Source organism: Chelonia mydas, chromosome 19 (assembly GCF_015237465.2).
Source record: "Chelonia mydas isolate rCheMyd1 chromosome 19, rCheMyd1.pri.v2, whole genome shotgun sequence".
NCBI lineage: Eukaryota > Metazoa > Chordata > Testudines > Cheloniidae > Chelonia > Chelonia mydas.
In genome coordinates this window covers 1,343,306-1,354,275 of record NC_051259.2, presented here as the reverse complement: position 1 = coordinate 1,354,275, position 10,970 = coordinate 1,343,306, and positions in this window count along the sequence as shown.

Here is a 10,970-nt window from a genome sequence, read left to right as displayed (position 1 = left end):
CCCCACGGATGTAGGTACCCAAGCAGAAAAGCCACTCAGGAAAGGGTCAGTCATTTCCAGCCACTAACCTAGTAATGCAAGGGGAGAGCAAGGAAGTAGGGAAGAGAAACAGAAAGAGGGGAGAGGGTGACAAAAGGAGAGGGAGCCAGTCCCATGGAGAACATGTTCCTCAGAGTGCAAAGGACCAGCACTTCCTACCTACGGTCATTGCGAGCCAGTGGACCATGGCAACAATTGGACCTCACCCCTCTAAACACTCCCCCTCCCAAGGGTGTGAGCCCCACACTCCTGCCACTGGCCCATCTCCTCACCTGCCTTCTGGTGAGTTTGGCCCTCCCTGCTCCTGCACCAGAGTACCTGAGGTTTGGCATTTGTGATGCCACTGGGAATGGCAAAATTGGCAATTGTAACTTTCTCCATCCTTTATCCCACTGGCCCTGACAAGCCCATGTTTCACCCTTTTGCAGAGAGATGGCATTCCCAGACTGACAGCCACAGGGAGTATGGACAGATGGACGGTACCTGCAGGCTCCAAAGGGTAAACTCTCTCTTAGTTGTAGGTACTTTTCAGTTGATAACAAAAAATTAAAGGAAACCCAAACACTACGGCGATAAAACTCCTGCTAGTACAAACAACGAGGAGTCCTTATGGCACCTTAGAGACTAACAAATTTATTTGGGCATAAATGTGTTAGTCTCTAATGTGCCACAAGCACTCCTCGTTGTTTTTACTGATACAGACTAATCCGGCTGCCCCTCCGAAACCTCCCATTAGTATGAGTTTGTGTCTGAGCCAGCTGAAGGACTGTGAGTCCCCCTGGGCCCAGGCTTTGACTCTGAAGAGTTTTGTAATTCCCAGCATCTCAATGGACACAATAAATCCATGCCGGGAACCCAGGTGGGGCCGCAGTCTGACACTGCCCGTATTACTCCCTTACCGATCAATGGGGGCCCTGGCTCTCACCGGCAGGGAGTGAGAGGAAGAAAGACACGCAAGCCGTGGGAAGTGAATAAACTCAATTAGATCTCTGTAATTGCAAGAAGAATGAGTGTGGGGGTCTGGCACATGTGCTGTCTTGGAGCAGTAATGAAAAGGGCCGTGTTTGCTGCGCTGGAGAGGTGGCCTGCTGTGTCCCAGCAGTGCCCTTTGAAAAGCTCCAGAATGGTGCTTCAGCGCCTCAGAGCCGGGGGACTCGCAATCCCCGGCCCAGTGGGAGAATTCCCTGGTTTTCATTCCCAACAGTTTGGCTAATTTCGGAGTCAGGCTTTGATGTGTGCTGGGAGCCCTGTGTGCTGCACACTTTCCCAGCCATGCTGCCCCCGCTTCTCATCATGCTTTATTCATTTCCTCCTGTGGTTGTGTTTTATCCTCCCTTTCCCTCGGGCCCTGCCGCCACGTCCCTCTTGTGCTTGCTTGGCAGGGATCCTGGAGGAGAGTCTATCATTCTGAAATAGATTTAAAGAAGGGTTAAAGGGAAGAGGTAGGAACCCGTGGTAATTAGAGGGACACATGATTAGCTGCCTCTGCAGTAACCAGCCCCTTGCAGTCAGGAGCCTCTCCTCCTTCCCCAGGGTCTGTCAAGCACCATGTGCCCAGAGCCCTGATAGCACCAGGCCATTGTGCTTTCCAGGTGCCCCAGTGCAACAGGTCCAGTCCCCCTCCGCCACAGCTGCCAGTTGGAGGTCGGGGGGGGCGGAGGGGAGAGTCATTTGTCGCCCTAGAGACAGTGAAGGTGAGGTTGGACCATGAATTGTCCGGGAAGTTACGGCCTGAAAAGTGCCCTGCAGTGAGATGGACACGTGGAAGGACCAGCCGTGGAACTGAAAACCAGGAAGCTGCAGGAACGAACCGTCTGTGAGTGTCTACAGCGGTGGCAATTGAGTTCAGGAGCTGCGTGCCCGTGCTGGGGTGAGGGGAATCAGACACGGCTCCTGAGGAGGACGAGAGGGAGAAAGAGGGAGCTGCTTTCCCCAGCCGGTTAGCAGGCCAGATGCAGAATATACAGTTGAAATCAAAGCTACAGCGTGACTCAGAGAGGAGAGTCTCAACCTCACTCTCCAGTTAGTAATGTCTCATGTTCAAAGTGCAGGAAGCAGTAGCCTGGAAGTAGGCCTGCTGCTGCCACTGGGGGTCACTTTTGGGCAGGTTTAGGACCAAAGGTGCCCGGGGTCTGTGTGCGGAACAGGGTCACCTACAGGCAGGTGAGTGGAGTTAGCCCTCCTACTCGCTCGGTGTCTCTCAGGCTGGCAGACCCACTTCAAGCCCTGCATTGAGCTCAGAGGACGCCCTGTTTCTGGGAAAGTCTCTGGGCAGACTGGGGCTCGAGACGTGTGAAGGAGGAGCTCAGCTTTCATTAATCGAACGCCCCGCCCTTTGCTTGGCCAAGAGCCAAGGAAGTGTGAGTGGGGCAGGCCCTGCTCACAGAGCACTGGGGCTGGCATCTGCAAAGGGAATGGGAGCACAGGGTGCATTCGCACCTTTCCTCCCCAGCTGGTTATTGATCGATTGTGGGCAGGGTGCACACGGGATCCCATCCCCCCGAAGCAGGAGCAGCTGTGAGAAAAGGAAATATCTGCGGACCCCATGCAGTCCCCCGCAGTGCGGCTGGAAGGCGCGTCTGGCAGCACGGAACAGCCTTTGCCCAGGCTCTGCTACAGGCCAGGAGTCCTGATGTGCAAAGCTGCCCACCCAGGGCCTGGCGCAGGGGCTGTCACTGAATGGTGGGATGAGAGACTGGAGGGAGGGAGCCGGTCGGTCATTGACTCTGGCCGCACAAGCTCGTGCCCTGCAGTCTATTCAGTCTTAGAGCGGAAGCATGGCCGCTAGCCTGGGAGTTGGGGTTCAAGTCCCCGTTCTGCCACAGGCTTCCTGTGTGTGTACGTACGTGTGCCTGTGTGTGTGTGCGTGGGCATGGGTGTAATTGTCAGGTGGTCTGGATCCAGAGGCATGAAGCCTGCTGCATTCGTGGGAAGTATTATTAACAGCAGGCAAAGGGACGAGGGCTAGTCCAGCCATTTCTTGGTGCTAGCTCTTAAAGTTGATGTCCGAGAGCCCTGAGGTCTGCTGATGAAACGCCAGCCTCTTCCCTCGCGCCCAGTGAGGGTGACCAGACAGCAAATGTGAAAAATTGGGACAGGGGGTGGGGATGGGGGTAATAGGCGCCTATATAAGACGAAGCCCCAAATATTGGGACTGTCCCTATAAAATTGGGATATCTGGTCACCCTACACCCAGTCTCATCTCCTTCTCCCCCCTTCCCCTTCCACTGGTCCCTGCTGCTAGGTGACTGTTACCAAAACAGCACAGCTTGCTGCCAACCCGTTCTTTACAAGCTGGCACCCAGCCCCGTCCCTGTTTTCTATTATCCTCTGTGTTTGGCACAAAGGGGATTTTCTCCCACATCCTTTTGGCACAGACTGGCTCTAAAACCAACAAAACCCTTGTTTGTACTTGCTGTCCTTCCCACCACAATCCCTGCCCTGCATGTTTTTGAACCCAGGAGCCAGGAACCATCAGGAATGGCTGGCAGGGGGTGGGGGGCTGTTATATGCAAATAAAAAGGGCTCACTACAGAACTATCCCTCAAGTCTGCCCTGATACACACAAGGGAGGCCATGAATACATGACTCTGAGCTCAGTCAGGGGCTCTCGGCAGGCCCCAGAAGAACTGGAGCTCCCCACAGGATGGGTTGTGAAGTTCAGGGGTGAGATGCACCCATCAGAGCCTGGCAGCCTTTACAGAACCGAGTGCCCTGTGCAGCCAGAGAAGGAGGAGGAAGTCTTCCTATAAAAGACCCCTCATTGCCCTAGATGAGCAGACAGTCAGGAGGGCTGTCCCAGTCTGTGTAGCTTGCTGGTTCCTGACACTGCCATGCCTGTCTTGTTTGAAGCCCTTTGTGCCTGGGCCATCTCGATGGCAAACGCTAGGGCACAGTGTGACCTAACCCTGCCCACTCTGGCCTTTCCACATGGCACAGCACCCGTGCGTGAGCAGGCTCACTTCTAGCCCTGCTGAGCTCTCCTGGTGCACACTGGCTTTCGGGGAAGCAGTAGGTGCTCAGCTCACTCCTGAATAAGCCCTTGGACTTGAATGCTCATTTGTGATCTGTTATCGGGCGAGAGGTTCAGATAAGCTTCCTCTTGCCACGTCTCCCTCAGGAAAGTCCATGCCTTCTGCTGCCCTTTCCTTCTATTCAGACAGAAACGGCAGGACTGCACAGCTCAGCTCCTCCAACAATGCGTTAGCCATGCAGGACAGGACCCTGCTGTTCAGAGGCATTGCAGGTTTGTCCCCTACAACGTGCTGTGTTAGTTAATGCAATAACGTGGTTCTGAATAGAAAGGCTTAGGGTGGAGGCCCTGGTTTGGGCCTGATGAACAAGATACAGAAATGAACCAAACGCTGTTTCCATGACAGGGCGTCGGGGGTGTGGGAGGGCTGCATGCAACCCAATTGCAAACCTCGGATCGCAGAGGGAGGGTGTATTGGTGGGGGAGGCCCACTGGTAATGGATAGCAATAGCCTCGGGAAACTCAATACTTACCTGGTTTGTAAACAGAAAACAAGAAAAATATATGTGTGCAGATGGGAGGACACCGAGAGCCAGGCTGTGGATTTCTGCGAGAGTGGAAATTATGGCTCCCTGCCCCAGACAGCGGGGCCTGGGCTGGACTGGCCACTGGGTGGCTGTTCTCCTTCCTGGCTGCACAGGGCTGTGCATGACGCGATGACAAATCACCCAACACGCAGCATGTGGCCATGGCAGAATTTACAAAGCACCAGGGAGAAATGGGAGCAGGAGTGCAGCCTGTCAGGGACGCAGAGGGCAGAGTGCCCAGGACACTGCTCGTGCCACCAGAATAATCCGCCAGGCTCTCACTGGGTCCCCGAGGAGTCACTCTCTAGGTTAACAAGACAGCCCATTTCTGGCATGAGCAGGAGCCTGCCCTGAATTGCACAGAGCGCAGAGGGGCTGTAAATGAGGCCAGCCCGAGATGCTGAATCGCCTCTCGCCAGCACACAGTGGGCTTCTGTAAGAGAAATGAGACCCTGGTCCACACCCCAGCTTGTTCCACCCAATGGTCAGTGTGTACACAGCACCTGCAGGCTCGGGCAGCCTGTCAGGGGAGACTACGCAGCAGGGAAGGGGAGCCCCTGCTCACCATCCCTCAGATGTGACACTGCTCCCACCAGAGGCCTTCCAAGGCTGAACTCATGCTGAGTGGCTGATTTAGTCTGAACAGCAGCTAACATGTTTGTAATTTGATTATGGGACTTAATATGTTTACAAGCAAGGAATCCTACTCCAGCCTCTCCCACTTGATTTAATTCACAATTCTTCCTGGCCAGTCCAGGCTATAGATGGTGTTCAGATTGCTTTGGGAATGACTGTTCCTGATCACACAAGGATATACTTAAGGCACCACTGAGTTACAGAAAGAGGCTTTCATTCATACCTACAGTGTATTTAGGAAAGAACTAAAAGCATAGGAAACTTCTATATAGAAGAATGTTAATAAAATTTGAGCAAACAGTTCAGTCTGAATGGAAACACAGCACTACCATAGCCTGAGGCATAGATTCTGGCAGCCCACCATGTTCATAGCACATATAGTGAAGCTAAAATAAATAATATACAGATGCACAAATGAATAGCTGGGTCCTTTCTTTTAAAATAATCTGTAACCAGGAGAAATACCAGTGTAAGCCTGCTCCGTGCAGAATAGGGCCCATATGTATCAATCCTCCCACACACAAACACCAACCCCCCGCGCCTCCCCCCAACATACCAGAACAAAACTCTACAGACACCGTTCTCCCCCAGGGAGAGGATAAGCGAGAATGGACCACACCTGGCAGCTGTTAGTCATGTACTAAATGCACAGCTGGATGGCACCCAGATACTAGATGATGAGGCAGTGTAAGAACGTATGTGGAATCAAATCGAATCCCTCTGCCAGCCTCCTCTATATTTATTCTGCTCCATGGTTGGTAGAAATGAGTTTAGATTTCCTGTGTAATCTCTTGTGATAGGCATCTGTGCGTTATCGGGGTGCTCTTCTATGGACTAGTCCCTTTTGGCAGCACAGATGAATTAACATGGGCGCCCACCTGTTTTATTTGTGCAGTTCCAGCTCACATTCACCCTTACGTGTGCAAGAGTCAGTCCCGTCCGAGCAGAATTATTGATTCTGTTGTGGGTTGTGACCCAGTAGACGAGTTCCCTACAGTCTATGTTAGCCAGAGATGCTGGAGCTCACTATCAGGCACACGAATAGGAGGAGACAGAACTGGCACAGAGGCGGGTGGTGGAAGGTTAAGAGAAAGAAGTGGGTTTTGAAGTAGGATTTTAAGAAGGAACAGAATGACATGACCCCACAAACTTCCACTTCCACTGCCAACAGATGCAGCCTGATTCAAAACCATAAGCTAACTCACTGTTCCTTGTCAGCCGCAGACAACAGGAGCTGGAATTAGACTGTTTATGAGCCATTGTGGGGCGACTGAAAATATGAAATGGATGCAATGAATTTTCTGGTTACCACAAGCCTGCATTTGCAGTTACAGATGCATGAAACGCAGCATCCTGTCTATGCTTCAGCATTGCTTGTAAATATATTGCACATGTCATCCATCCTCCCCTAAACTGCAGCGCTGGGTCTGCAGCCAGGAAGCGGACTCTGGGCACCCTCGCTGTGACAACAGGGACAAAAGAAATTAACGGAACTCTTCCCTGGGGAAGTCAGCATCTTGTAAACGTGTAACATGTGCATGGCCCTCAGCAAACGCCCATGGAAGCCGCTTGTGTGTAGGGCAACCCTGTGGTGTTTATGTTGCGACAATTTTTCATTCCTTTGGCACATAAAGAGCAACAACCTCCTTCCTTCGGATTAGGCAATTACTGTCGTTCATTTCAAGTGAAAACTACTGGCTCATAAAAGAAAGGCGTCTGAGACTCGAAAAACACTTCTGAACGGGCCTCAGGGGAATGTGGCTTGTCTTACCCTCTCCCGGCAGCGCTGGGGTTGGGCGCAGAGCCAGTGCTTTTGGGTTTCATCTCCATGAAATTTACACAGTGAAACTGGATGTTTGCACCGTGTTGTTACTGCAAAAGGCAGCTGGTGAGCAGTGACAGGCACAGAGCCAGAGGCTTTGACACACGACCCATGTGCCAGGCATCTCATGGACAGAGCCCTCGCTATTGGCCGGGATTTCAAAGCAGCCTAAAGGAGCAAAGGACCAAATCCCACTGCAGTCTTTGGCCACCTGCCTGCCTGACATGCCTGCAGAAATGCCAGGCTCAAAACCCATTGGTGCCCATCACTGGAGTATCTGATGCTTTAAGGCACTTGGCAAATCCGGCCACACAGTCATTGCCAGGTGAGAGCAACAAAGTCTGAATGTTGGAACTTCCCCATCCTGGAACCAGAATAATCCATAACCTCTTTTGTAAATCAGACCAGTGTGACGATGCACCCACCCCACCACTATCACTCAGCATCTGTTCCGCTCCCCTGTATCTCACAATAATTTGCTCTGAGCTACTGATGCCACGTGTTTTTTTACTCTTCATTCACACTCAGTTTCCTTTGGTGCCTCAGTTTCATGGATTTTAAAATTGGAAGGGACCATTCTGATCCCCGAGTCTGACCACTCCATAGCACAGGCCAGAGAGCCTCACCCCGTGACTCCAGCATTGCAGGAAAATATTCGTCCCTCCTTTATACATGACACTATTGAGCCCAATGACTCAGGACCAAATGAGGGCAGGACTTGCAGAAAGACGTCCAGTCTTCATTTGAAGACTCCAAGTGGCAATGGGTTTACCAGGCAGTTCCAATGGTTAATTGTGTCCTATGTCCCGTTGGAAATTTCCGCCTCATAGCTTCATAGAGTTTAAGGCCAGAAGGCTCATTAGATCATTGAGTCTGATTCCTGTATAACAGGCCAATACACCTCACCCAGTTACAGCCGCACTGAACCACCGGCTGGTGTTTGTCTAATGTGTAACTTGTGTTGGGCAAAACAGATCTCGCAGAAGGGCATCAAGAGATGGAGAAATGGCCACTCCTCATGGTAGTTTGTCCAGTGCTTAATCACACTCACTGTTAAACATGTGTGCCTACGTTTCTCATTTCAGTTTTTCTGGCTTCTGGTTCCAGCTATTGGCTCTTGTTTTGCCTTTTGCCACTAGATTAGGGAGCCCTTTCATAGCTGGGATTTCTCCCTGTGAAGATCCTTACACACTGTGACTATGGATGTACAATTCCAGTATTGGTCTTACCAACACCACACACAGATGTTAAATCACCCCCCGATTGCTAGTCCCCTCTGTTTATATATCCGAGGGTGGCATGAGCTCCTTTAGTCCCAGCATCGCACTGGTAGCTCATGCTGAGTTGCTCATCCGCTGTGACCCCTAAATCTTTTTCGGAGTCACTGCTGTCCAGGAAACTGAGCCCCATTCTGTAGGTGTGGCCTGCAGACCTGGTTCCTAGATGTGTAACTGTGCATTAGGCTGTATTAAAACACAGTTTGTTTCAATGAGTCCAGATTACCAAGCTTTGTCTGACCGCCGTGTCCTCATCATCATTTACTACCATGCCCAATCTTTGTGTGTGTCATCTGCCAATTTTATCAGCAGTGATTTTATATTTACTCCCAGATCATTGATTAAAATGTTAATTAGCATCAGGCCTAGTACCGATCCCTGGGGAACCCCACTGGATGCATCCCCGTTGCATGATGACTCCCCACTGATGGTTACTGTCTGTCAGTTAGCCAGTTCTTAATCCATTTAGCGTGTGCTTTATTGCTTTACTTATATTGTATAATGTTATTTTTTTAATCAGACTGTCATGTGGTACTAAGTCAAATGCCTTACAAAAGTCGGAGAGACAAAGGGGGGTGAGGTAATATCTTTCATTGGACCAGCTTCTGTTGGTGAGAGTGACAAGATTTCAAGCTACACAAGCACTTCTTCTTCTTTGATGTGAAGAAGAGTTTGTCTCTTGAAGTTGGTCCAATAACAGATATTACCTCATCAACATTGTCTCTCTATATTACATCTACATAGTTATCTTTATCAACCAAATTTGTAATCTCAACAAAGAATGAAATCAGTCTGTTTGACCAGATTTTCCATATTGATCGTATTTTCTGTATTGACTGTTTGACCGTATTTTCCATAAAGCCATGCTGACTGGCTTTAATTATAGTCCTGTCCTTTAACTCTTTATCAGCTGAATCCTGTAGCAGATTTTCCATTAGTTTGCCCAGGATCCATGTCAGGCCAATTGGCTTATAGTTATCCAAGTCATTTCACTTACCCTTTCTGAATATTGGCACAATATTAGCACTCCTCCAGCCATCTGGAATTTTCTCACCATTCCAAGAGATATTAAAAAGTAACATCAGTGGGCCGGAGATGTCCTTTTAGGACTCTTGGATGCAAATTATCCAGGCCTGCTGATTTAAAAATGTTTATCCCTATTAGATGTTGTTTAATGTCTTCCTTGGTTACTAATGGACTTGAAGGTATTTCGTCATTGTTGTGTGATATGAGTACATCATTCTTCTTCTTTACAAATATAGAACTGAAATATTTATTTAATATTTCTGCCTTTTCTACATCTGGTAATGGGTCTGTACTGTTGCTTGGGTTTCTTTTGTTCCTAATATACTTTATAAATTCCTTCTTATTGCCCTTAGCACTGCCAGCCTGACAGAATTTTTCCCTGATGTCTTTAGCTTCCCTCATCAATTTTCTACACTCATATTGTCTCATTCATATTGATTGCTATCTATTTCACTTTTATTCCATGTGTTATATATTGTCTTTTTTTTTTTTTCCGTAACTGCTGCCTTCTCTTCACCATGTAACCAGGAAAGCCAAAGTTGCCCTGTTTCTTGATTGTGAGATTGTGGTTTTTTGGCCATCGAAGAAACACTTCTTAAAGAACTTTCAATTTTCATGCACAGTTTTTTATCTACGTTTTTCCTCCCAGTCAATTTTATTCATAATTTTCCTCAGCTTTGGGAAATTAGATCTCTTGATACACCAAGTATACATACTGCATTTCCTCTGTTTGGTCACATTGAATGTAATCAAATCATGATCATTGGTCCCTAGACAACCACCAACTTCCAGTCCAATGAGTAATTAATGTCTATCTGTCATAATAAGGTTCTAAATCGAATTACCTTTTGTTGGGTGCAATCATTTTTGTATTAGAAACTTATCATTGATAATTTTTAGAAACTCCAGCGATGTTTTACTACAGGCTGCTTGAGAAAACCCCAAGCCAATCTCTTAGTGCTCCATCATGCAGTGCTGTCCTTGCTCTGATTTTCATGGCTGAAGGAGAATACGTGGAAAAGAGAGCTGAAGGTAAATTATTGTAGGTACATTACCAGAGAAAAATCATACATCAGGATGAGATGCAAACTTGCAAGGACATTTTAGAAGACTTTGTCAGATACCTGTTAAACTTTACAGCTTCAGTTTAAGAACTTCTTGAGGTTATTGGCATAGCCTGAAAGAAAGAGGAAGATTACAAACACGTGTCATGGGCTTGAACTGATCTGCAGAGATTCTGGAAGGTAATCCTTATTGTTATGTGAGATAGAATAGCCCTGATCAAGAATTCCTTTCACTTGCCTATTGAATGGCTGCAGCGCTTTTTGATACCAGTGAAATTAAAAACATATTTAACAGGAGGCTTGAGGGTTCAGAAATTATCTTGTGCAGGCTCTGTGCTTGTCCAAACATCTCTGCTTATTGGCCTTGGGCAAAGTTGGGATATCCTGGCCTTCTCTGCTCCAGATTGCACCCACAAATTGTTTTCCCTTTATACACAAGGATGCATATGGCTGAACCTGAGTTTGAGAAGGAAAGGCCAAGGCATCTGTCCTAGCTGGCAGAGTTACATGAGATAATTGATGTCTGCAGTGTTGTTGTTGCCCCTT